The 25,202-nt window shown below is 43.2% G+C and overlaps 1 pseudogene; it reads right to left on the bottom strand.

Moving 5' to 3' along the window:
• Positions 1-10,609: 10,609 nt before the first annotated feature.
• LOC136611964 (tRNA (cytosine(34)-C(5))-methyltransferase, mitochondrial pseudogene) lies at positions 10,610-11,582 on the bottom strand (annotated as a pseudogene).
• Between the last annotated feature and the right edge of the window lie 13,620 nt (positions 11,583-25,202).

Below are 25,202 nucleotides of genomic sequence, written 5' to 3'. Positions count from 1 at the left end.
AACTGTCTCAAAGAATAGTTTTCAAATTCATAGAAAGCAGTCTTGTTGAATATCATATGAATAGACTACAGTTCACTGACTGTTGCATCCAGGGACATAGTTAAAGGCTTGTGTGTCCTGGTGCAAAAGTTCGCCTTGGTGCCCCCAACAACTTTACTTCATGGCTGTCTTGTTCATCACTTTTATTAGCAGCATTGCTAGTCTTTTAAGTAGTACATGTTTTGTTCCCCACACAAAATGAAAAAATGTATACTGCATATACACATGGGAGATAATATAATATAAGATAACTTTATAACATGTTAAGCTCAGATACAGCAGCTCAGATCTACTGTACCTCTAATAGTGAACTCAACATATAATGGTTAGATACTGGTTCTACACGGTGATAGCAATTACAGTTCAGTTACCTCCAGTGATCATATGGGGTGTTGTATCTGATTGTTATCATTCACTTTTGGTTTTCACCTCTACCTGACCCAGACAAACATTACTACTTTTTCCAGCCACCACTAATCTCTGTGGAATTTGTAACACAGGTATCTGATTTTTTCACACCACACACCACATCCCTACACCATTTAACAACCTCCATCTAGCTGCCCCTTTAATAATACCAACCAATGTTCGATCGAGCAATTGCCCTTAGCGAGTTTGCTCGCTCATTTCTAGTGCTGACCTTTACAGCTTTACATTGACAGTTGGAGTTTATAATATTTGTTCCGCAAACTACTGCTATTTTGCCATGAAAAAGCATGTCAGCTTATTTTTATCATTGTACCATATTTCTAATTACTAAATAAAAATGTAATAAATTACATATTTGGTTCAATCTTTCGTATTCCCCAAGCAACTATTCTATACAATCTTGCAATCTTCAGGGAGAATTTTTATTCTCCCATATTCTCTGGAGAAATGGCATCCATCTTGCTAAGTATTTTCTTTGTTAAGAAGCATGATCTGTTCTTTATAATATCACATCTTTCTTTTGAGGGCAAAGAGAGCAAGGTGCTATGTTCTATCCAATATCTGATGTATAGGCAATCATTCTTTTGACAAATCGAGAGCTCTATGCTCTGGCTTCCAATTTAGATAATAAGTATACCGCTATATATTGTAAATATACTTGTACTAGAATAACCTAATACGTAATAACTAGAGATGAGCGAACGTGTTCTTCCGAGCTTGATATTCGTGCGAATATTAGGGTGTTCGGGATGTTCGTTATTCGTAACGAACACCATGCGGTGTTCTGGTTACTTTCACTTCCTTCCCTGAGACGTTAGCGCGCTTTTCTGGCCAATTGAAAGACAGGGAAGGCATTACAACTTCCCCCTGTGACGTTCAAGCCCTATACCACCCCCCTGCTGTGAGTGGCTGGGAAGATCAGGTGTCACCCGAACATAAAAGCCGGCCCCTCCCGCGGTTCGCCTCAGATGCCGTGTGATTTAGATGAGGGACAGTGCTGTTTGTACCGGAGCTGCTGTAGGGAAAGAATTGGTAGTTAGTGTAGGCTTCAAGACCCCCCAAAGGTCCTTATTAGGGCCACTGATAGCTGTGTGTTGGCTGCTGTTAGCAGTGGCAATTTTTTTTTTCTCAAAATCGCCTCTGCAGACCGTTGCACCTGGCATTAGGGACAGAAGTGCTGCATAGGCAGGGAGAGTGTTAGGAGTGAGTGTAGCCTTCAAGAACCTCAACGGTCCTTTCTAGGGCCATATTTAACCGTGTGCAGTACTGTCCAGGCTGCTGTTAGCTGTGCTGCATTTTTTTTTGCTTCTCAAAATCGCTTCTGCAGAGCATTGCACCCTCCATTGATACTGCAGGGAAAGAATTGTATAGGCAGGGCCACAACACAGTTATTATTCATTGAATATATGCAGTGCTGCCTTTTGCTTGTAAAACAAGTGAAAATAATTCTATTTGTCCAGCCTCTGTCCGTCCTAAGGGCGGTGGACACGTGTCGGCTGCGTGTGACACCTTTAAAAATCATACGCACCCAGCTACGTTTTACTCCTGGCTTCGCCATTTGCTTTCCTTAATTGGGAAAAAAAATACCTGCTCTGCCACAGTTAATAACTCTGCTACCCTCACGTTCTGTGACACATTAGCAGGGACACAGCACAGTTATTAAACTTCTCATGTTCATAGAATATACGCAGTGCTGCCTTTTGGTGCCAAAAAACGGAAAATAATTCTATTTGTCCTGCCTCTGTCCGTCCTAAGGGCGGTGGACACGTGTCGGCTGCGTGTGACACCTTTAAAAATCATACGCACCCAGCTACGTTTTACTCCTGGCTTCGCCATTTGCTTTCCTTAATTGGGAAAAAAAATACCTGCTCTGCCACAGTTAATAACTCTGCTACCCTCACGTTCTGTGACACATTAGCAGGGACACAGCATAGTTATTAAACTTCTCATGTTCATAGAATATACGCAGTGCTGCCTTTTGGTGCCAAAAAACGGAAAATAATTCTATTTGTCCGGCCTCTGTCCGTCCTAAGGGCGGTGGACACGTGTCGGCTGCGTGTGACACCTTTAAAAATCATACGCACCCAGCTACGTTTTACTCCTGGCTTCGCCATTTGCTTTCCTTAATTGGGAAAAAAAATACCTGCTCTGCCACAGTTAATAACTCTGCTACCCTCACGTTCTGTGACACATTAGCAGGAAAACAGCACAGTTATTAAACTTAGATTATTCATTCACTAGAGGCAGTGGGGCCTTTCGTTTTCAAAAAAGGGAAAAAATTATATTTGGCCTGCAGTCTTGCGCCAATTTATTTCCTGCCTGTGAAATCAAATCACTGGTAATACAGCATGCTGAGGGGTAGGGGTAGGCCTAGAGGACGTGGACGCGGCCGAGGACGCGGAGGGCCAAGTCAGGGTGTGGGCACAGGCCAAGCTCCTGATCCAGGTGTGTCGCAGCCGACTGCTGCGCAATTAGGAGAGAGGCACGTTTCTGGCGTCCCCACATTCATCGCCCAATTAATGGGTCCACGCGGGAGACGGTTATTAGAAAATGAGCAGTGTGAGCAGGTCCTGTCCTGGATGGCAGAAAGTGCTTCGAGCAACCTATCGTCTACCCGCAGTTCTGCGCCGTCCACTGCTGCCAATCCGAATCCTCTGTCTGCTGCTCCTCCTTCCTCCCAGCCTCCTCACTCCACTACAATAACACCTGCTCAGGAGCGGGAGCACTCCCAGGAACTGTTCTCGGGCCCCTGCTTAGATTGGGCAGCAGCGGTTCCTCTCCCACCAGAGGAGTTTATCGTCACTGATGCCCAACCATTCGAAAGTTCCCGGGGTCCGGGGGAAGAGGCTGGGGACTTCCGCCAACTGTCTCAACAACTTTCTGTGGGTGAGGAGGACGATGACGATCAGACACAGTTGTCTTGCAGTGAGGTAGTAGTAAGGGCAGTAAGTCCGAGGGAGCAGCGCACAGAGGATTCGGAGGAAGAGCAGCAGGACGATGAGGTGACTGACCCCACCTGGTGTGCAACGCTTACTCAGGAGGACAGGTCTTCAGAGGGGGAGTCAAGGGCATCAGCAGGGCAGGTTGCAAGAGGCAGTGCGGTGGCCAGGGGTAGAGGCAGGGCCAGACCGAATAATCCACCAAGTGTTTCCCAAAGCGCCCCCTCGCGCCATGCCACCCTGCAGAGGCCGAGGTGCTCTAAGGTCTGGCAGTTTTTCACAGAGACGCCTGACGACCGACGAACAGTGGTGTGCAACCTTTGTCGCGCAAAGCTCAGCCGGGGAGCCAACACCAACAGCCTCACCACCACCACCATGCGCAGACATATGATGGCCAAGCACCCCGCAAGGTGGGACGAAGGCCGTTCAGCGCCTCCGGTTTGCACCCCTGCCTCTCCCCCTGTGCCCCAACCTGCCACTGAGATGCAACCCCCCTCTCAGGACACAGGCACTACCGTCTCCTGGCCTGCACCCACACCCTCACCTCCGCTGTCCTCGGCCCCATCCAGCAGTGTAGTTCAGCGCACCGTCCAGCCGTCGCTTGCGCAACTGTTGGAGCGCAAGCGCAAGTACGCCGCCACGCACCCACACGCTCAAACGTTAACCGTCCGCATAGCAAAATTCATCAGCCTTGAGATGCTGCCGTATAGGGTTGTGGAAACGGAGTCCTTCAAAAGTATCATGGAGGCGGCGGCCCCGCGCTACTCAGTTCCCAGTCGCCACTACTTTTCCCGATGTGCCGTCCCAGCCCTGCACGACCACGTCTCCCGCAACATTGTACACGCCCTCACCAACGCGGTTACTGCCACGGTCCACTTAACTACGGACACGTGGACAAGCACAGGAGGGCAGGGCCACTACATCTCCCTGACGGCACATTGGGTGAATTTAGTGGAGGCTGGGACAGAGTCAGAGCCTGGGACCGCTCACGTCCTACCCACCCCCAGAATTGCGGGCCCCAGCTCGGTGGTGGTATCTGCGGAGGTGTATGCTTCCTCCACTAAAGCACCCTCCTCCTCCTCCTCCTCCTCCTCTGTCTCGCAATCAAGATGTGTTAGCAGCAGCATGTCGCCAGCAGTCGGTGTCGCGCGGTGTGGCAGCACAGCGGTGGGCAAGCGTCAGCAGGCCGTGCTGAAACTACTCAGCTTAGGCGATAAGAGGCACACGGCCCACGAACTGCTGCAGGGTCTGACACAGCAGACCGACCGCTGGCTTGCGCCGCTGAGCCTCCAACCGGGCATGGTCGTGTGTGACAACGGCCGTAACCTGGTGGCGGCTCTGCAGCTCGGCAGCCTCACGCACGTGCCATGCCTGGCCCACGTCTTTAATTTGGTGGTTCAGCGCTTTCTGAAAAGCTACCCACGCTTGTCAGACCTGCTCGTAAAGGCGCGCCGGCTCTGCGCACATTTCCGCAAGTCCCACACGGACGCTGCCACCCTGCGCACCCTGCAACATCACTTTAAGCTGCCAGTGCACCGACTGCTGTGCGACGTGCCCACACGGTGGAACTCTACGCTCCACATGTTGGCCAGGCTCTATGAACAACGTAGAGCTATAGTCGAATACCAACTCCAACATGGGCGGCGCAGTGGGAGTCAGCCTCCTCAATTCCTTTCAGAAGAGTGGGCCTGGTTGGCAGACATCTGCCATGTCCTTGGTAATTTTGAGGAGTCTACCCAGGTGGTGAGCGGTGATGCTACAATCATTAGCGTCACCATTCCTCTGCTATGCATCTTGAGAAATTCCCTGCAAACCATAAAGGCAGCTGCTTTGCGCTCGGAAACGGGGGCGGGGGAAGACAGTATGCCGCTGGATAGTCAGGGCACCCTCCTGTCTATTTCTCAGCGCGTACAGGAGGAGGAGGAGCATGAGGAGGATGAGGAGGAGGGGGAAGAGACAGCTTGGGCCGCTGCTGACGGTACACCGGCTGATTGCCTGTCATCCTTTCAGCGTGTATGGCCTAAGGAGGAGGAGGAGGAGGAGGAGGAGGATCCTGAAAGTGATCTTCCTAGTGACGACAGCCATGTGTTGCGTACAGGTACCCTGGCACACATGGCTGACTTCATGTTAGGATGCCTTTCTCGTGACCCTCGCGTTGCACGCATTCTGGCCACGACGGATTACTGGGTGTACACACTGCTCGATCCACGGTATAAGGAGAACCTGCCCACTCTGATTCCCGAAGAGGAAAGGGGTTCGAGAGTGTTGCTATACCACAGGACCCTTGCGGACAAGCTGATGGTAAAATTCCCAGCCGACAGCGCTAGTGGCAGAAGGCGCAGTACCGAGGGCAAGGTAGCAGGGGATGTGCGTAGATCGAGCAGCATGTACATCCCAGGCAGTGCAACAGTCTTTAAGGGCCTGGCCAGCTTTATGGCTCCCCACCAAGACTGTGTCACCGCTCCCCAGTCACGGCTGAGTCGGCGGGAGCACTGTAAAAGGATGGTGAGGGAGTACGTAGCGGATCGCACGACCATCCTTGGTGACGCCTCTGCCCCCTACAACTACTGGGTGTCGAAGCTGGACACGTGGCCTGAACTAGCGCTGTATGCCCTGGAGGTGCTTGCTTGTCCTGCGGCTAGCGTCTTGTCGGAGAGGGTGTTTAGTGCGGCTGGGGGAATCATCACAGATAAGCGTAGCCGCTTGTCAACCGACAGTGCCGACAGGCTAACACTCATCAAGATGAACAAAGGCTGGATTTCGCCAGACTTCTGTTCTCCACCAGCGGACAGCAGCGATACGTAAGCAATACGTAGGCTGCACCCGCGGATGGAAGCTACGTTCTCTCTCACCATCCAAAACGGGGACATTTCTGCTTCATCAATCTGTGTCTAATATTCCTCCTCCTCCTCCTGCTCCTCCTCCTGAAACCTCACGTAATCACGCTGAACGGGCAATTTTTCTTAGGGCCACAAGGCTCACTCAAATAATTTTTCTGAACAATTTTTATAAGTTTCAATGCGCTTAAAAGCGTTGGAACTTTAACTTGAACCAATTTTTCGTTACACTGGGCTGCCTCCAGGCCTAGTTACCACTTAAGCCACATTAACCAAAGCGGTTAATGGGTTTCACCTGCCCTCTTGGCTGGCCATGGCCAATTTTTGGGATGTACATTAGTACTGTTGATACAGCAATTTTTGTGGGCCCTCGCCTACAGTGTAATCAAATTAATTTTTAGCCCACCTGCATTACAGCTGACGTTACCTCAGCTGTGTTGGGCAATGCAATGGGATATGTTTATGTACCGCCGATGGGTTCCAGGGAGCCACCCATGCTGTAGGTGCACACGGAGTTTTTAATACATGTGTCCACTTCTAAAGAACCCCAGTCTGACTGGGGCATGCAGTGTGGGCCGAAGCCCACCTGTATTACGCACGACATTACTACCTCAGCTGTGTTGGGCAATGCAATGGGATATTTCTATGTACCGCCGGTGGCTTCCTGGCACCCACCCAGGCAGTGGGTCCACAGGGAGTTTAACCTACATGTGTCCACTTGTAAAGAACCCCGGTCAGACTGGGGCATGCAGTGTGGGCCGAAGCCCACCTGTATTACGCACGACATTACTACCTCAGCTGTGTTGGGCAATGCAATGGGATATTTCTATGTACCGCCGGTGGCTTCCTGGCACCCACCCATGCTGTGGGTCCACAGGGAATTATAAATGCATCTGTTTCCACTTATAAAGAAACCCAGTCTGACTGGGGCATGCAGTGTGGGCCGAAACCCACCTGCATTAACCCTTTCCAGTCCACTGTGTGACCTGTGAAGACATTAGGGTTTAAGGCTGTACAGCTCCGTTGTTGGTAGACGTCCGTCGGGGTTCTCTTACTGTATATTGCCAGCCTCTCTGCTGTCGGAGCCTATCCTACGTGTCAGCTCATGCAGTACTGGCTTTAGCCAGCATATAGCGCCGTTGCATAACGGCAGAAAAAGAGTAAGCCCCCTAGGAAAACCATATACAAATTGGATTGGAAAGGGTTAAGCACAACATTACTACCTCAGCTGTGTTGGGCAATGCAATGGGATATTTCTATGTACCGCCGGTGGCTTCCTGGCACCCACCCATGCTGTAGGTGCACACGGAGTTTTTACTACATCTGTACACTTATGAAGAACCCCAGTCAGACTGGGGCATGCAGTGTGGGCCGAAGCCCACCTGCATTAAGCACGACATTACTACCTCAGCTGTGTTGGGCAATGCAATGGGATATTTCTGTGTACCGCCGGTGGGTTCCAGGGAGCCACCCATGCTGTGGGTCGACAGGGACTTCACAATAGGGAGTTGTACCTGCCTGTGTCTATGAATTAAAAAGCCCGGTCTGACTGGGGCATGCAGACACCTTGACAGAATGAATAGTGTGTGGCACATAGGTTCCCCATTGCTATGCCCACGTGTGCAGCTCCTGATGGCGGTGGCACAGGATTCTATTTCTCATTGCTTCTGTACAGCATTGTGGGCTATCGCTCCGCCACTTTTAAAGAGGGTCGCTGCCTAGCCGTGCCAACCTCTGCAGTGTGTGCCTGCGGTCCCTCGTCATGGCAGACGCAATTCTAAATAGACATGAGCGTGGTGTGGCATGAGGGCAGCTGAAGGCTGCCCAGGGACACTTTGGTGTGCGCTGTGGGGGGGAGGGGGTGCGGTTGGGCAGCATGTAACCCAGGAGAAGTGTCAGTGGAGTGTCATGCAGGCAGTGATTGTGCTTTGTTGGAGGTAGTGTGGTGCTTAGCAAAGGTATGCCATGCTAATGAGGGCTTTTCAGAAGTAAAAGTTGTTGGGAGGGGGGGGGACTCTTGCCGCTATTGTGGCTTAATAGTGGGACCTGGGAACTTGAGATGCAGCCCAACATGTAGCCCCTCGCCTGCCCTATCCGTTGCTGTGTCGTTCCCATCACTTTCTTGAATTGCCCCGATTTTCACAAATGAAAACCTTAGCGAGCATCGGCGATATACAAAAATGCTCGGGTCGCCCATTGACTTCAATGGGGTTCGTTACTCGAAACGAACCCTCGAGCATCGCGATAATTTCGTCCCGAGTAACGAGCACCCGAGCATTTTGGTGCTCGCTCATCTCAGGGCACACAGAGAAATATTATATTTCTCTGTGTGCCCTCATGCAGTGGTTGTGTTGTCAGGTGCAGCCTATGCAGGGCTTTGCTTGCATGTTGTAATTTTGTATTGAATTTGTATTGTGAGAAATTGGAGACTTTAATTAAATTCAAGGAAAGGCTTAGATGAATACATCTGTACAAGAGTGGAAATCACTGGATCAAATCATAGCATGACAAAACAGGAGATGAGAATTACACACAGAATACCATTTTTAGAGGCAGCATCAACAGCAGAACCAAGAAGATTATATTTTTCAATCAAGTATCTCTTAATTAAACTACATCAATGTTCTCGAAAAGTTATACTTTAGTTTCAGTTTGTGGGCAGATTTTGGGATATTATTATAGCATTTTCTATTGCAGAGCACATTGTACCTTCCAAACTTCAGGTAATCTAGATCCTGACGTAGCTAAGCATCTTCATATCATATCCATGCCAATTTCGATAGTTTTATATGATAGTGATTTGAGATTGCATTGGAGAAAAGTTTTAGGAAGAGGAAAATAACAATTAAAGAAGTTACCACAGATCCTCCAGTTTAGTTCATTTCAGTTTTTTTAGGAAAATTTGAGAGCATTTTCTCAAATATACCTCATATTTCATAATGTTATCTAATTTTTGTTATAGTGCAAAAGAATTTTTTGTTTCACATATTTCAAAATATTCCGTATATTCAACCCATTGTGTATCAGGAAGCCATGAGGTCATAAAAGAGACTGAACATGTTCAATCTGGACCCAATATGGTCATTGCTCCCATTCCAATGTAATTCTATCATCTGACTCATTTGGCTTTCTAAGTGTAAATTAATTACATTTGGCAGCCCATGAACTCCCTGCTGTTGATCTGTATTAAAAATTCATTTGAGTATTCTTTATATTTTGCAAGCTAATTCCTGCTTGCAGTATCGCCCTCTGAAGACCAAGAAATTTTTCATGAATTATTACTACATTTTGTCACATTATTTCTAGGAATTAACTTCTTTTTATTTCAATCCTTGATAGTGTTATAAAAGCTGTGTACTATTGTACAGAAAAGCTTCCAAATACTCACCTGCACATACTCTCATAAGTAAACCTACCGGAATGCAACCCCGAAACTATTTTCCTTCAGTATGCTACATCTTCACAACCAGTAGAGATGCATAGAAACAGTTGGTTTGGAAGTTAGAAAGAATGTGCAAAATGCAACTGTGCTAGTGAATGCTGTCCGAACAGCTGCTGGTTGTTATAATGTGTCCATTCAGTCCATGCAATCTTCTTTGAGCTAAACACAAGTCATAGCTCTCTCCTTAATTCAGAACTTTTAACTGATAGCACTTACCTTCACTGATACATTGAAACATGCATAGCAACTCCATAGACAGTACTAGAGGTGGGGAAATGCTTTTAATCAATGATCGCAAAAAAGATCTTGAATATGATGGAGAATTGCACAACAAACAATGGTGAAACTACCATCATAGCACATACTATGGGGCCTATGGTTTCGGACGGCCTTAGCAATATATCTGGCAGTGCCATCAAGGGCCTGTGCAAGATTCTTTAAAAAAGCTTGGTAACACACAGAGCTTCTGCTGCTCTTCTGATGACGGGAAGGAAAAGAGGACCGGAGTTCAGACTGAAGGCACACCAGAAGATAGGCCAGAGGGAAGGATGAGAGGGCTGGAGGTGCTGCAGATGCATGTTTGTAAGAAAATGTTCCAGTAGCAACATTAGTGTGATATACATATGTCCAAGCATATACAGTTTGCTTTTCTACCCGAGAGTTAGATCGTAGCCATTCCTAGACTGTGCCCCCTACAGAACCCCTGGCCCCTCATAAAGTAGGCTCCCTCTCTTGACATAGCCCCTGACCCCTCATAGATTGGGCCCCCTTCACTCCACAGAGACATTGATTGTGGTAGAATGTGCCCCCTTCCTTTTCTTTCCCCCATAAAAATATGACTCAATTTTATGGACTGATTACAGAAGTTCAAAAAAGGGAAAAAAAAATGATTACAACTTTTAAGTCAACTGCAAGAACTTGAACTATAGTCTTATTAATTTGGATACAAACATAGGCCCCCAGGCTTGATTTTTATGTGAGAGAACTAAAAGTCCATGAGTTACAAGGGCTGCAAATGCGAACTCATAAGATAAAGTATTGTCCATGTCACTTAAATCTATGGCGAAGACATCTTTACAAGAGTTCAAGATATGGGAAACCATGGCACTGCTTTCTGCCATGGCACTGCTTTCTGATAACGTGCATGTAGAATACATCAGTAATCCTCCGGGACGAAGGGCATGGATCACAGACCTGAGGAGCTCCGTCTGTATCACAGGAAGCGTTCTCCTCTCAGATATTTGTTCTGCCACCTGTCGAGCATCAGATGAGAACAACCAACTTCTCTTATTGGAACAAGGGGCATCTACTAAGACCTTGTCATACAACTTGGAATGCAGCCTTTCTATAAGCCTCCAGTCTAGTTCAGAAATAAAGATGGTAATCATGTAGGGCAGTGGCACAAAAGACTCCAATGTTTCCTTCAGCCACCATGATCTATGAGGATCTGGTTTGTAACAATGAAGATGCCCTGGTGATGCACACTGCAGCAGTGCTACAAACTTGCCACCAGGGGCAGCGCACACATCCAACACTGTCTCTCCATGCTGGACATCTCATGTTAATCCTGGGAGCAAGGAAGAGGTGTTCAGCATGTAATATATTTTTATCTTTCCAGTTTGATGGCGCAGCAAAGGAAAATTTCCAGTATTCCCACTGATGTAGCACTTCAATGTTTCTGGAAAGGTTTGATCAGTGAGCTGCTGATAACCGTGCACCCGCGGACATTTCTTGGTCTCCAAATCGCACTCGAAATGATTCAGTAATACCGCATACTGCCAGAGGCTGGGCGCGTCAGCACTTCCTGGACTGCCACTGATCCCCTAGTTTATTTGTATACGTTTTATCAAAGTCATCAAGCTCAACCTTTCAGATCTGTCTCTTCAGTCTCACCATCTATCATGTTGTGATATCCAGTTATGTCATGATATACATAGCGCACATTCTTTCCCAACCTGTCACTACGTGGAAAGCAAAAACAGTCCAGCCTGTGCTCCTTTCTTACAGAGCCCTTGGACCCTAGTAGATTGAGTCCCTCTTCCCCAATAGAGACATATGAATCGTGACCCCAAACTTATGTACATTGTGTCCCTTGGTAATACCCCCAACCCATATCCACTGCATATGCAAAAACATCCTGAATCATGGTATCTGACTGCTGTTTCCCTACTGGTCCTCAGAATAAGGGTCTGTGAACCTGCCTAGCAACAGCATTCTCTTCTCTATAGAGTTTCCCTGTCCTAAAGATCAGTGGCCCCTCAGCAGTCAGAACCCACCATTCAGGCTTTTATGACTTACGTGAATAGGTTATATAAAAGTAATTTTCCATTAACCCCTTTTATATATATTTATCAATCTTTTTTTTTTTTCAAGGAACAATATTGAAATGTATGGCAGATGTTTGAGCAAACTATTTTCCCAATGTTAGCATTTTCTCTGCTAAGCCTGGCTACTCTGCACAAATTAGGCCCTTACACTAGCCATTTAACCCCTAAGATGCTATGGTCAAAAGCAACAGTGGCTTCTATATGTGGGCCCTATTCAAAGGTTTGCTATGAAATCCAACCTTTTTCTAAACAACAAAATATAAAGTTGCATAACTTTTCACTATAAATCCATTAGTCTTTAAGTGGACAACCCCATTCATAAAACCCCAATAATATTCAAGTAAAATACCTAGAACAATGCCAATGTAATTGTCATAGTACGTTGTTTGAAGTGTCTAAGCGAAATTCTCTTCTGTCGATGTACAGATGACTTCTTTCTTCATTGACCACTGGCCCTGAAATTTCTATTGAACTTCTGTTATATCCTTTTCAATCAGATGACTGAAGCTTTACTACTCCATTCAGCAGTGGCAGATTTTCTCAGCGAAACACATTTTAAAACACAGTAATGAAAATATACGATGCAAATCTCCAACATATTCACACCATTACCTTTTTATTGAAGTGTAATGAATATGGTAACATTCGTTAGTCCTCTTAAATTTAGCTAAATTGACAATAAAGTACTCTTTTCAGTTCCCTACTAATGGTGTTCTTCTGATACATTCACAGCCAGTACAACAGATGGTGTGTTAGATGTTGCATTTCAATAGCCTGATAGTATGTACTTGTTTTATTCTATCTTGTACTATAGGCACTTTGTATGAGCCAATGTCCATAGTTCAATATGATACAAGATTTATTGAGTATACAAACAACTTTGTGAATAAAATCTTCAATGCTCAGTTAGAAAAAAGCTTAAATATATTGCAAGTAATTCTTCCGCCACCTAAACTTGGTTTACAAGCAAATTATTCATTATGGGCAGCCCAATAAATGTCATTGTTTAAAATCGGCCCCATTTGTTAACGGTATAAAAGCTTGCTTTTTATCTAGGTGAAAGCTGATTTAGGATATTAGGAACATTCTCTCAACATGGTCCAATATTGTTGAATTATGTTTCACAGAAATTCCAACCTTCGGTATATGTAGAAAGATTACTGAATTGCTAGATTGGTGTCTCAGAAATTACTTGCTAGAAGGACACTCCAGATGCATAATATATTTACTGGTGAAAAAACAATTACACCTAGGGTTATTTAGGGTTTAATGTACACTGGATGGTCATTTTGTTAGAAACACATGCTGAAAAGTTTTGATCACTTTTTTGAGGTGGTGTGACCACAAAGTGCCATTCTGACATTGTATCTTATTTTTTTACAGCATTCACCATCTGGGATATGTGATATCTTAATAGTTCAATAATCAAAAACTCTGAGGCACCAAATGGAAATGGACAGAAATAAGAGATATTACAGGGGTAGTTATTGCCCTTACATGATTGGAGCTTCCTTGTATGGAAATTAGTTGTGATCCCGAAGTGCAGCATAAAATCAAGACAATTTTCTGTGGATCATTTTCATTTTGAATCCACATTAGAATTGAAAAATCTAGCATTGTGAACCTCATTGAACAAGGTGTGGTCATCAGTGCTAGAATAGACAGGGCAATATTTCAAAAACTGCTAACCTTGTGGGGTATCGCATGCAACCAGTGTTGGGAGTGTACCAAGAATATTATGCTCAGGGTAAAATATCCAATGCAAGGTGATTCTGGGGACTTAAACAACTGGTCAATGAAAGGGCTCTAATGAGGATGTCAAGAATCATTTTGATGAACAGGCAGTGCACAATCAAGCAAATTGCAACTGAATTCGATAACCAGTGCTTCATCTAACAAGTCTAAATGTACAGCCCCCTTTTTCTTAGCATGGATGAACTATAACAGCAGATGACCAGTTCCAGTACCAGTGATGTCTAAGAGAAACAAAAATGCAAGACCCCAATGGGCAAAAGCACGCAAAAATCAAATCACTGAGTTGTGGAAAAACATCACCTGGTCAAATTAATCCAGATTTCTGTGCCAGAATGCTGATAAAAGGACCCAAATTTTATGCAAGCAAAATGAAATTAATTAACTCTTCATATCAACCGTCAATATTTCAGGCTGGTGGTGGTACAGTAATGGAGGGGGGAATGTTTTCGAGGCATACCCTGGCTCCAATATTCTTGCAAAACAATTTGAATATCTAGTGGAATCAATGCCATGACACATTTTTGTGGTTTTCAAGGCCAAAGACCATCAGAAACCTACTAGATGGTGTCTAAAGTGGCCCTTCAGTGTATATTATCCCCCCAAACTAGTGTCATTTAGAGTGATAAAACAGTTAAGGTGGTTTAGGGTAGTTTAAGGGTTAGTGAAAGTATTATGATGATTTATTCTGGTTTATAAGTTTAAGAGGTTACTGATAGTATCCCTAGTGGTCTAGGGTGGGTTCAGGGTTAATAGCAATAAGTCTGTGACCTACGGTTAGGCCCAGTGTCCACGGGCAAATTTGAACTGCGGAATCCGAACAGGGCACCGGCGCGGATGATCCGCAATTTAAGCAACCCATAGGGAGACATGGGTGTACGCAGCTTAATTAAAGCTAGCAGATTTGTTTTGCCGACCTTCTGGTCTAGAAAACAAATCACAGCATGCTCCATTTTGCTGCAGTTCCTACACGGGTGGCTTCCATTGATGACTTCCACGGCCGCAGGCATGGTCGAATAATCCTGCAGGCTCCCGCATGCGGAATCCAACCCATTCGTAGACATGAGGCCTAAGAAAGAGAATACTATTAATAATAATTACTGCCTAGAATAGTTAAGGGTGGTCTAGGTTGGTGAAAGGATGTTTGTTTCTTATCTGGTGGGTTACTCACTTCTCCAGGTTCCAATACTGTCCACTCAGCCTATAACAGGAGACTGGCACTGCCAGCCCCTCTCGAGCTGATCTAATGTAGCTTCATGGGGGAAAAAAAGGAAAAGAAAGTGTCTAGGAGGCCAGTAGAATCAAGTCCCACTGATCCTCACTAACCTTGAAACAAGACATTTCTATATGACTTGTCTTGAAGACCTGCTTTCCTACTTGTGGGGATTCAAGCTCTGAATGCAGTCGGCATTCTCCAAGAAATATGCTCTTCCTGCTCCCTTCTTTCAGTCATCTCGGTGAGAGGAATTAGGCTGTATGCTTATATCTCCTCCTCTTCTTACTGTTACTTGGCTATCATTTCTGTCAGGAGATGTAACTCAGAAGGATGACCATGGATGCCTTTTCAGTGTCCAGGAAAAGGTTAGGAAGCAGAAAGAGGCAGACGGAAATAAGTACTACATAATTACACAATCACATTACACATTGGAATTGCTTGCAGTCTGTAACATCAATCTGATTTACAAAGGTCTGCATTGAAACATTATACACCGCATGGAGGCATATTTTTAATTAAAATCATTTGCAAAGTTGCTTTGTTTATCATTTTAAATATATTGGAGAACAGAAAAAATGGTTCTAAAGTAGCACACACCTTTAACAGGAGAAAAAAAAAACACATGATTCTTCATTATGGCTTTTTTTAATGATAGTTTGATAGCAGCCATTAAACTGGGGAATATAAAACCGCTAATAAAGTGACACAGACAAGAATAATTACTTTGGATACATTATTAGTACTACATACAGTGGATTACTCCTACACAAAGGAATCAATTATCTGATAGGCTTCTGTTTGTCACTACTTGACAAAGAAAGCTAAATATACCAGGTAATGAAACAAGAGTCTAAACAATAAGCGGATCTAATGAGGGAAGTTTAAATGAGATCTTTAAGTTTTATCCTGGTGTTGCTGAAAGAAATTGCATACACAACACAATTTAAAAGATGTACTAAAATGGAAGGAGAATCTTAATCCTCATTGATGTGCACCATATTTAGGTGTAGGTACAAGGCCTTAGGGATCATGCATGTGGAAGTAAATGGATTTATGGAGCTCCTAGACTTTTGCGACTGCATACTGTATATTCAAATAGAGGAGAAATATCACTGAATGTACTACTTCTATTCTGTTTCTTATGCAATAATAGTCGCAAAACTGAGTGCCACGAGGACTTCAAAAAACGTATTGGAAATAAAAAAACAACTTGTTGACTTTTTTCGGAGAATATTGTGAACATGTTTTGAGTTAAGTCCAGTAGACACTCTGCAGATAGAGTAGGAGGTCAGTAATATATGACTAGCATACCCTTTAGCATTATTTATCGGATGGCGACAATAATGTTGGTTTACTGTTCATGTATGTTTATCGGCTTTTAGGTCTTATAATTATGTTTAGTTACGGTGGTTTAACACTAGTGGGAAAATCGAGGTGCGAGAGTCAGTAAAAAAAGGATATGAAACTAATGATTTTCAATGGTTTCCTTCCCATAAGTGATGTTTTCACTGATGCGGTATTGAAATAACAAAAAATCGCGGCATGCTTTATCTTTCTGCGATGTGCGATTTTTTTTAATCTCCTATGTTTCCCTATGGAACCTCCTTTTATCACATCACAATGCACAAAACATGCATTGCGATGCGATTTCAACATTAGAGAGTCCTATTGACCATTGCGAGAAAAAAATCTTGCAATGTGATGCAAGATTATTCCTAAAAAAAAGCATTGCTGACGCTCAAAAATCACAGGAATAAAGATACGTTTTTTTCCTGGCAAAATCGCGATCGCCCATGTGAAACTAGACTAGGGGCGATCTTTCATACTGGCGATCACGACATCGCCACAAGAAAATCATGGAAAAATCCAAACAGTTTCCTTGTGTCAATGCTGCTTTTTCTCATATCGCTGCCACTTTTTAACCCCTTAAGGACATGGCCTATTTTGGGCTTAAAGGGGTTGTCCCGCGCCGAAACGTTTTTTTTTTTTTTCAATAGCCCCCCCGTTCGGCGCGAGACAAACCCGATGCAGGGGTAAAAAAAAAAAAAACGGATAGTACTTACCCGAATCCTCGTGCTGCGGCGACTTCTTACTTACCTTGCGAAGATGGCCGCCGGGATCTTCACCCACGGTGGACCGCAGGTCTTCTCCCATGGTGCACCGTGGGCTCTGTGCGTTCCATTGCCGATTCCAGCCTCCTGATTGGCTGGAATCGGCACACATGACGGGGCGGAGCTACGAGGAGCAGCTCTCCGGCACGAGCGGCCCCATTCAGAAGAGAGAAGACCGGACTGCGCAAGCGCGTCTAATCGGGAGACGCTGAAATTAGACGGCTCCATGGAGACGAGGACGCTAGCAATGGAGCAGGTAAGTGAATAACTTCTGTTTGGCTCATATTTAATGCACGATGTATATTACAAAGTGCATTAATATGGCCATACAGAAGTGTATACCCCCACTTGCTTTCGCGGGACAACCCCTTTAAGGACGCAATGATTTTTGGCAGATTTTCTTCTCCATTTTTCAAAAGTCATAACTTTTTAAATTTTTTATTTTTCCGTCGACGCGGCCGTATAAGGGCTTCTTTTTTGCGTGCTGTAGTTTTTTTCAGCGCCATTTTTGGGTACATAGACTTTATTGTAAAACTTTTATTATTTTTTTTATGATAGCAGGGAGAGAAAACGCATCAATTCTGCCATAGATTTTTTTTTTTTTACAGCGTTAATCATGTAGCATAACTGACACAATCCATTTTTTCAGCGGGTCGGTACAGTTACAACGATACTAAAATTCTTACATTTTTTTTAGGTTTTTCCACTTTTCTGCAATAAAAACCCTTTTTTGGGAAATCTTTTTTTTTCTCTAAATCGCTGCATTCAAAGTCCTGTAACTTTTTTATTTTTTTATGTACGGAGCTCTGCAAGGGCTTATTTTTTGCGAGACGAGCTGTAGTTGTTATTGGTACCATTTTCAGGTACATACGGCTTTTTTGATCACCTTTATTGCGTTTTTAGGGAGACAAAATGCTAAAAATTAGCATTTTGCCTCAGTTTTTAGCATTTTTTTAACGCTTTTTTTCTGTGCATAGTCAAAAGCATGTGCAACTTGTTGTATGCGTCGTTACGGATGCGATAATACCAAATATGTGGGGTTTTAATTTTTGTTTACCTTTTCTTATGCTAATATGAGAAAAAGCATAAAAAAGGGTTTTATTACTTTTTTTTTTACATTTTTCTTTTTTATTCATTTTTCTTCTCTTTTTTTTACACAATTTGTGTCTCTCTGGGGGCCTTACAGCACAGCACTGATGATCGCTGTGATAAGGCATGGCAGGGCTACTGCCCTGCCTTATCTCTTATATTGCGGAGGCTATGGCAATACAGGACATGTATCCAACCAGTGTATGGCATCCTGTTGCCATGGCAACCAGCCGGGCTCTCTGTGATTATATCACGAGAGCCCAGTGACATCACAGAGGGAGCGCGCTCCCTCTGTGAACCCCTCCCATGTCGCGATCTACATAGATCACGGCAGGGAAGGGGTTAACGGGGGGGGGGGCGCACATCTCCGATGCACCCCCGCTGTTGTAACGGGAGGCCGGCTATCACTGACAGACGGCTCCCGCTGCGGGATAGCGCGAGATCATAAGTGATCTCGTGCTATCCCCAGGAAGTAAGTTTACGCCCTGTTGCGGGAAGTACCCCGCTGCCAGGACGTAAACTTACGCCCTCGAGCGGGAAGGGGTTAAACATCACTGTCACTTGCGATTTTCTTGCATGATTTTTTAGCACGAAAGACAATAGAGTTTCTAATGTTAAAAACACATTGCACGAAAATCGCATGGTCGTGCTTTGCAATGCAAGTAAAAGGAGGCTCCGTAGGGGAAACATGGGAGATTAAAAAAAAACAAAACGCAGAAAAAGAGGACATGCCGTGATGTTTTTTCTCGAAACACCGGATGAGGGAAAACATTGCAAATGTGAAAGAAACCATTGAAAATCATTGGTTTCATAATTCTACGTTTTCATTCACTCTCGCATTGTACAAAAATTGTGCGTTTTTATCACCAGTGTGAAGGAGCCCTAAATGTGATAGTTCTTGCACCAGCTTATCTCCGGGGGAACAAAAAGATCAGGTGTTGAAATTCTGTCTTTCTGATCCTTCTTTTTCTTGACATCATCTGTCAGAGGAAAGATAAGCAGCTACTATGCATATTAGAAAGTTATGTGGCCCAGTTCTTTGACTATCTTAGATTCGAGTTGCAGTGATTAATGGTTTTAATGGTGCTTTCTCATGTGCTATTTTGGTGCAGTTTTTGGAAAGTAAATCACAAAGAGAGGGAAAGTATTTAAGTATATTTTATTTCTCATTTTTTAAACCCACTTTATTGGCTTATTCAGACAGACGCATATCGGTCGGGTTTTCACGCTCGGCTGATATACGATGTCCCTCTCTTCAAGGGGAGGAGGCAGGCCTGGCTGGGAGCTACTGCACTGAGCTCCTGCCCCCTCTCTGCCCCTCGCCACTGTTTGCAATGGGAGGGGATGGAACGGGGTGCAACTTAGCTCCGCCCCCATCCCACTCTCCCATTGCAAGCAGAGAGGGCGGAGAGGAGTCGGGAGCTCAGTGCACTAGCTCCTGGCCAAGCCCATCTACTCCCCTTTCAGAGAGGGACACCGTATATCGGTCAGGTTTTTACGTCCGTCTGAATAAACCCTAACTTTTAGAGTTAGCATCTAACTCATTGGTTTTTAACAAGCTGAAAGGGGGAAGGGGTTAAATTGGTAGTAGGGCATACAACAGTGAGCAGTGAATTCTTTCTTTGCTGTTCTTTGAATCCCTATATCATGTTACTCTCTTCTGGTCCCGTACTAGGCATTACCCAATGCATAAGTGGAGTATTCCTTTAAATAGTCATTGTAATTGGAAATTGAATAAATAAAAAGGCAGTCCTTGAGTCCCACAGTACTGTGAACTTGCACAATTTCTATTTTAAGCAATGTAAGTAATGTGTCCATACCTTCCCAGTATTGTTATGTCCTTCTTCTTTAAAGCCACATTTTGTGACCCGAGATCATGTCTGTTCTAAAACTATTTTTAATGGTCACTGTGTATCCATGTAATAACAAGCTTTTATCTAGCGCTATGCAACATGGCTCGTATCACCTGCTGCTTAGATAATGCTTTTTTTCGAGTGTAGAAAACTATAGTGATGCATTCCGTGTTCCAGTCACTCACAACCTTCAGCCATCCGCCTTTTCTTCTCCTTAAAAGCATTAGAGGAAAGTACTTGTTTGTAGCAATTAGACTTGCTCAGCTGTCACTCCCTTGTTTACTTCCCTAACCCAAATGCCCCTTGTCTCCGCTGACTTTTTCAAAATAGAAAAAGCTACAACAACTGTTGTTACAGAACAGAAAGCTTTAAGTCCAAAAATATTTATTACAACACAATTCAATCCTGTTAATAAATGCTGAAAAATTTGCTTTTGCATTTGAAATCTAAATTAAGGTAGATTATCTGTGACATATTGCTCCGTGTTCATTACTTGTTTTATTGAACTTTAATCTGTACATACATTTAATACTTATGTACCTTATTATATAAGCTACAAAACTTCTCATGATAGCAATTCAATACAATCCTGCAAAAAAGAGTTGTAAAAGTTAATGTGCACAGTTTTTTTTAACATGCAGGCCTGTAGTTAACACATATGCAACAAATTGTATCTATCAAAGGTATCCAGTTAAAAAAAATATGGTCGTTAAACTTATACTTAGGATGGCATCTGTTGGACATATACATTTTTGTTTTTTACATCTTTGCTTAATAACTCATGCCACATCTCTCAGGTTACGTCTGGTCGAGAGGCAAGTTAAAGGATTTGTGCCACCAAAAAACATGAATCACCTATCCATAGGACAGCTGATAAATGTTTTGTTCCCGGGTGTCTCCAGGGATCATGAGAACAGCACACTCCAATCCACCAAGTGAATGGAGCGGCGGTGTACTTGTTTCACCACTGTTCAAAAATCTTTTTTAGATTATAGAGAGTAATAGCTAAGCATCTTGCTCTGTTGTCTTCCAACCCAGTGAATACAGTAATGGTCACGAATACATCATTACTTCATCCACTTGGGGTGTGGCATTCTCGTGATTTCTAAGGTCCCAGAGGCAGGGACTACTCGTGACCATATATTTTCACCTAGCCTATTTATCCCAAAATAAAACCAATAAGAAGCACAGATCACCTCCAAGAAACAAGCCAACAAACAGCTCCCTTGACAGATCTATTGACAGAAAAATAAAAAGTTATTGCTCTCAAGTATGGCGACACAAAGCAGTTTTTTCTTTAATAAACGTTTTTTTTTATATAAAGCAGTAAAACAAAAACTATACAGATTTGGTATTACCATAAATATACTGACCCACAAAAAAAAGGTCGTACATCATTTTTACTGCATAGTGAATGTTGTGAATGTCCTGAAAACGACACAAGAAAAAATTGTTCCAAAAAGTGTGCTTTTTTCACATTTAATTTCACAAAATATTGTTTCAAAGTTTCTCAGACTTTTAGATGGTATTTTAAATTGTGACATTTAAAGCTACAACTAGTCTTTTCAAAAATAAGCTCTCATATGGCTACTGAATGTCAACAGAAAAAAAGGCATTACTCTTGGAAAATGGAAGCAAAAAAACTAAAATAGCACTGCCAAATATGGTTGCGAAAGAGAGAGTAAACAACCAGTGGTCTCTGTCTATCTAAGTAATGGAGGCATATGCACTGCATATTGCTCCAAATTCCCCAAACCAGGTCTTCTAGAAGTGATCTAGCAATGATCTCTATACTCTGTGCCTCTCCCATCGGTTCTGGTATATGCTGGGAGTACCTCCTCCTCCTAAACAAGCTCATCCATGCACTCCATCATTCCTCCAGCCAACCCTCCACCATTGCCATACTCTACTTCAGTTTACACTTCATTGTAGACATATTCCAAAGCATGAGGGCAGAGACCAGCCCCTCTGACATCCCAGGAGTCTGTACCACACAGCACTCATCCCATTCCTGTACTGTTCAAGGCCCTTATAGTACTATAGTTCCGTGTCCTGTCATTCAGGTAACTCTCTTAGCACTCCACACAGTCCTGCAGAGCTACATGTGAATGCAAACTTGTATCTCTGCCGAGCATTTCTCACTGCAGTAAAGGAAGTACATGGCCAGCTATAATTGCATACATTACTGTAAGCTCCAGAAACTACGTGCGACAACGTTCCGAGCTAATATCTTCAAGCTCGTCTGTACATCAATATGATAGAATGTAGTGAGCATGCTTGTGTCATTTTATGATTCTATAGTAGAGGTGTTACTTTTTATTTTTATTCTGCCCCATGATGATAATAAGATGCCTGATAAGAAGTGACCTGTGCCGAACTGGAGATTTTAGTGTATTATGAGGATCAAGGCTAGTGTGAAAACTGCAATATTTCAGGATTTTTTTTCACTTATATGGTGGGTCTGGAAAGTCTTCAGGCACTTTCCCTTTTTTACATTTTGTTATGTTTTTGCCTTGTACAATTTAAAGGAAAAAAAGGAAGCTTTTTCCCATCATTGTGCACTTAATACCCCATAATGACAAAATGAAAACAAAATGTTAGACATCTTTGTACATTTTTTTAAAAATGGAAAGCTAACATTTTGTATTGACATAAGTATTCAAGCCCTTTGGTGTGACAGCTGAAATTTAGCTTTTGGGCCCCCTCCATTTCCCCACCCCCCATCTTTTATCTTGATCATCTCTGTGCCTTGATTGGAGTCTAGCTGTGGTAAATTCAGTTGATTGGACATCATTTTTTGAAGACGATACCCTTTTATATAAAAAGTCTTACAGCTTACAATGCATATTAGAGACAAAACCAAGGCATGAGGAGACAGAATTGTGTGGAGGCTACAAAAAAAATTCTGCTGCACTGAAAGTTCCCAAGAGCACAGTGGCCACTCTAATTGTTAAATGGAAGAAGTTTGAAACATGCAGGACTCTTCCTAGAGCTGGCCACCCCATCAAGCAAAGTAATTGAGTAGAAGGGCCTTAATAAGAGAGGTTACCAAGAAACCAATGGTTGTGTGCAGATGGGAGAAACTCCCAAAAGGTCAACCATCACTGCAGTACTCCACCAATCTGGGCTTTATGACAGTCACAAGAAAAAAGCCTTCGCTCAGTAAAAGCTTGCCTGGAGTTTGCCATAAAGCACCTAAAGGACTCTTTGACTGTGAGAAACAAGATCCTCTGGTCTGATGAAATGAACAATGAATTTGGCTGTTCACAAACAGTTCACATCCAAGCTGACAGAGCTTGAGAGAATATGCAGAGAAGAATGGCAGAAAATCCCCAAATCCAGATGTGAAAACCTTGTGGCATCATACCCAAGAAGACTGGGGGCTGAAATTGCTGCCAAAGGTGCTTCAACTAAGTACTGAGTGCAGAGTCTGAATACTCATGTCAATGCAAAATGTCAGCTTTCATTTTTAAACATTTTACAAAGATTGCTAACATTCTGTTTTGACTTTGTCACTTTGTGGTATTGAGTGTAGAATGATGGGGAAAACTTGATTTTTTAAAATTTGCACAAGACTACAGCATTACAAAATATAAAAACAAAAGTGAAAGGGTCTGAAGACTTTCTGGACCCACTGTAAATGGTGCCATGAAAAATTAAAAAAAACACCGGTTTTGAAAAAACTAAATATATGTAACATTAAACATGATTTCAATAGCAGGTCATTTTTATCAATAGATTCCTTTAAAAATAGTTTCTGGTCCTTGGAAATGTTATAAATGTTTCCTATCAGCGGTAGTTGGGAAATGATTGATGAATCAAGTGGAACTATGCATGTATATCACATGTTTCTAAATTCCAGCGATCATCTCGGAATCTATTAATACGGTAGGAACATTGTATTTGTACTTCATTTTATCCAAGAATAAGAGCTTATTAAACATTAGAACCCTGTCAAACTCATCACAAAGCAAATCAGATAACATTTTCATAACAAACTGTATGAGAACATCATTAGTTCCAAATGGAGGAAGATGCATCAGGCTTATTAAAATCTTTACTGATTAAACAAGGACCTTTGAAGTGTAAGGAAAAAATAATTGACCAAGAATTATAAACATATCTAAAACAAATTTGAAGATTGTAAAAGAATATTCAGTACACACTGCAAGTTCTTAAAGGCAATGTCATTTTTCTTTATTGCCAAATGGGGTTCCTATTTCCTTCTCTTCTTTTCCTTTTTTTTTCCTTAAGTTATTAACTTTTTTTTTCATTTCTTTTAGGAGATCTGTGGTATATATTGTTAAATTGGATTCTGATATTCTGCTTTTTTTATTGGCAATGATACCTTTAAAAAGATAATTCCTCCATTTTTGGTGGAGTGTTATTCTTATCTAACCCATGGATTGTGCAAGCCTGATAGCCTGATACATCTTGTGAAAAACATAAAAATGACCGGCTACTAACCAGATGCCTGAGTGCTAGAATCAGTACATATTGGATTTATGTGTATGCACTCTTCAACTAAGTATCATCTTTGGTATCAACTATTGTATTGATATAACTAACCCTTTATAGACATATGATTATCATATTTGTATAGCATACAAGTCATAGGGCATCGAAGATTATGTGGAAGAGAGAGAAAGGTGCCACATAGGGTAAGTATATCCAAGAGCAATCAAAAGGATGACCATTCAATATATAGTAGAGGCTCACCTGATGTTGTTATGGTATAGGCGTAACACTAATAACTCAGTATCACAAAACTGTGGAATCCACTGTTGATGTAAAACTGATCCCTTAATAGCATACCAAATCACACCTAGCCCGACCACCTCTCCAGGTCCACAGCTTGAATCATGTCCTGCGAGCCAGCTTCCATTGACTACAATGGAAGCCGTCCGTGCGTTTTTCCGCGGCAATTAGAACATGCCCCAGTTTCTTTCAGGCTGCGGAATTCTGCGGTAGAATTCTGCAGCATTTACATTGAGCTATTAGGTTCAATAGGTTCAATTAGGTTCACACGGCAGAAATCCGTCCGTGGTCAAACTGCGCAGCTCATGCGTCCCACCACAGGCATTGTTTAGCATCCAAATGCAGAGTCCCAAAACTCTACACCTATTTGAAATAAATGGGCTTATCTAGTGGGTGATGCTTTTGTTAAT

The sequence above is a fragment of the Eleutherodactylus coqui genome, chromosome 1, assembly GCF_035609145.1.
Source record: "Eleutherodactylus coqui strain aEleCoq1 chromosome 1, aEleCoq1.hap1, whole genome shotgun sequence".
NCBI lineage: Eukaryota > Metazoa > Chordata > Amphibia > Anura > Eleutherodactylidae > Eleutherodactylus > Eleutherodactylus coqui.
This window is presented reverse-complemented; position numbering and strand designations above follow the sequence as displayed.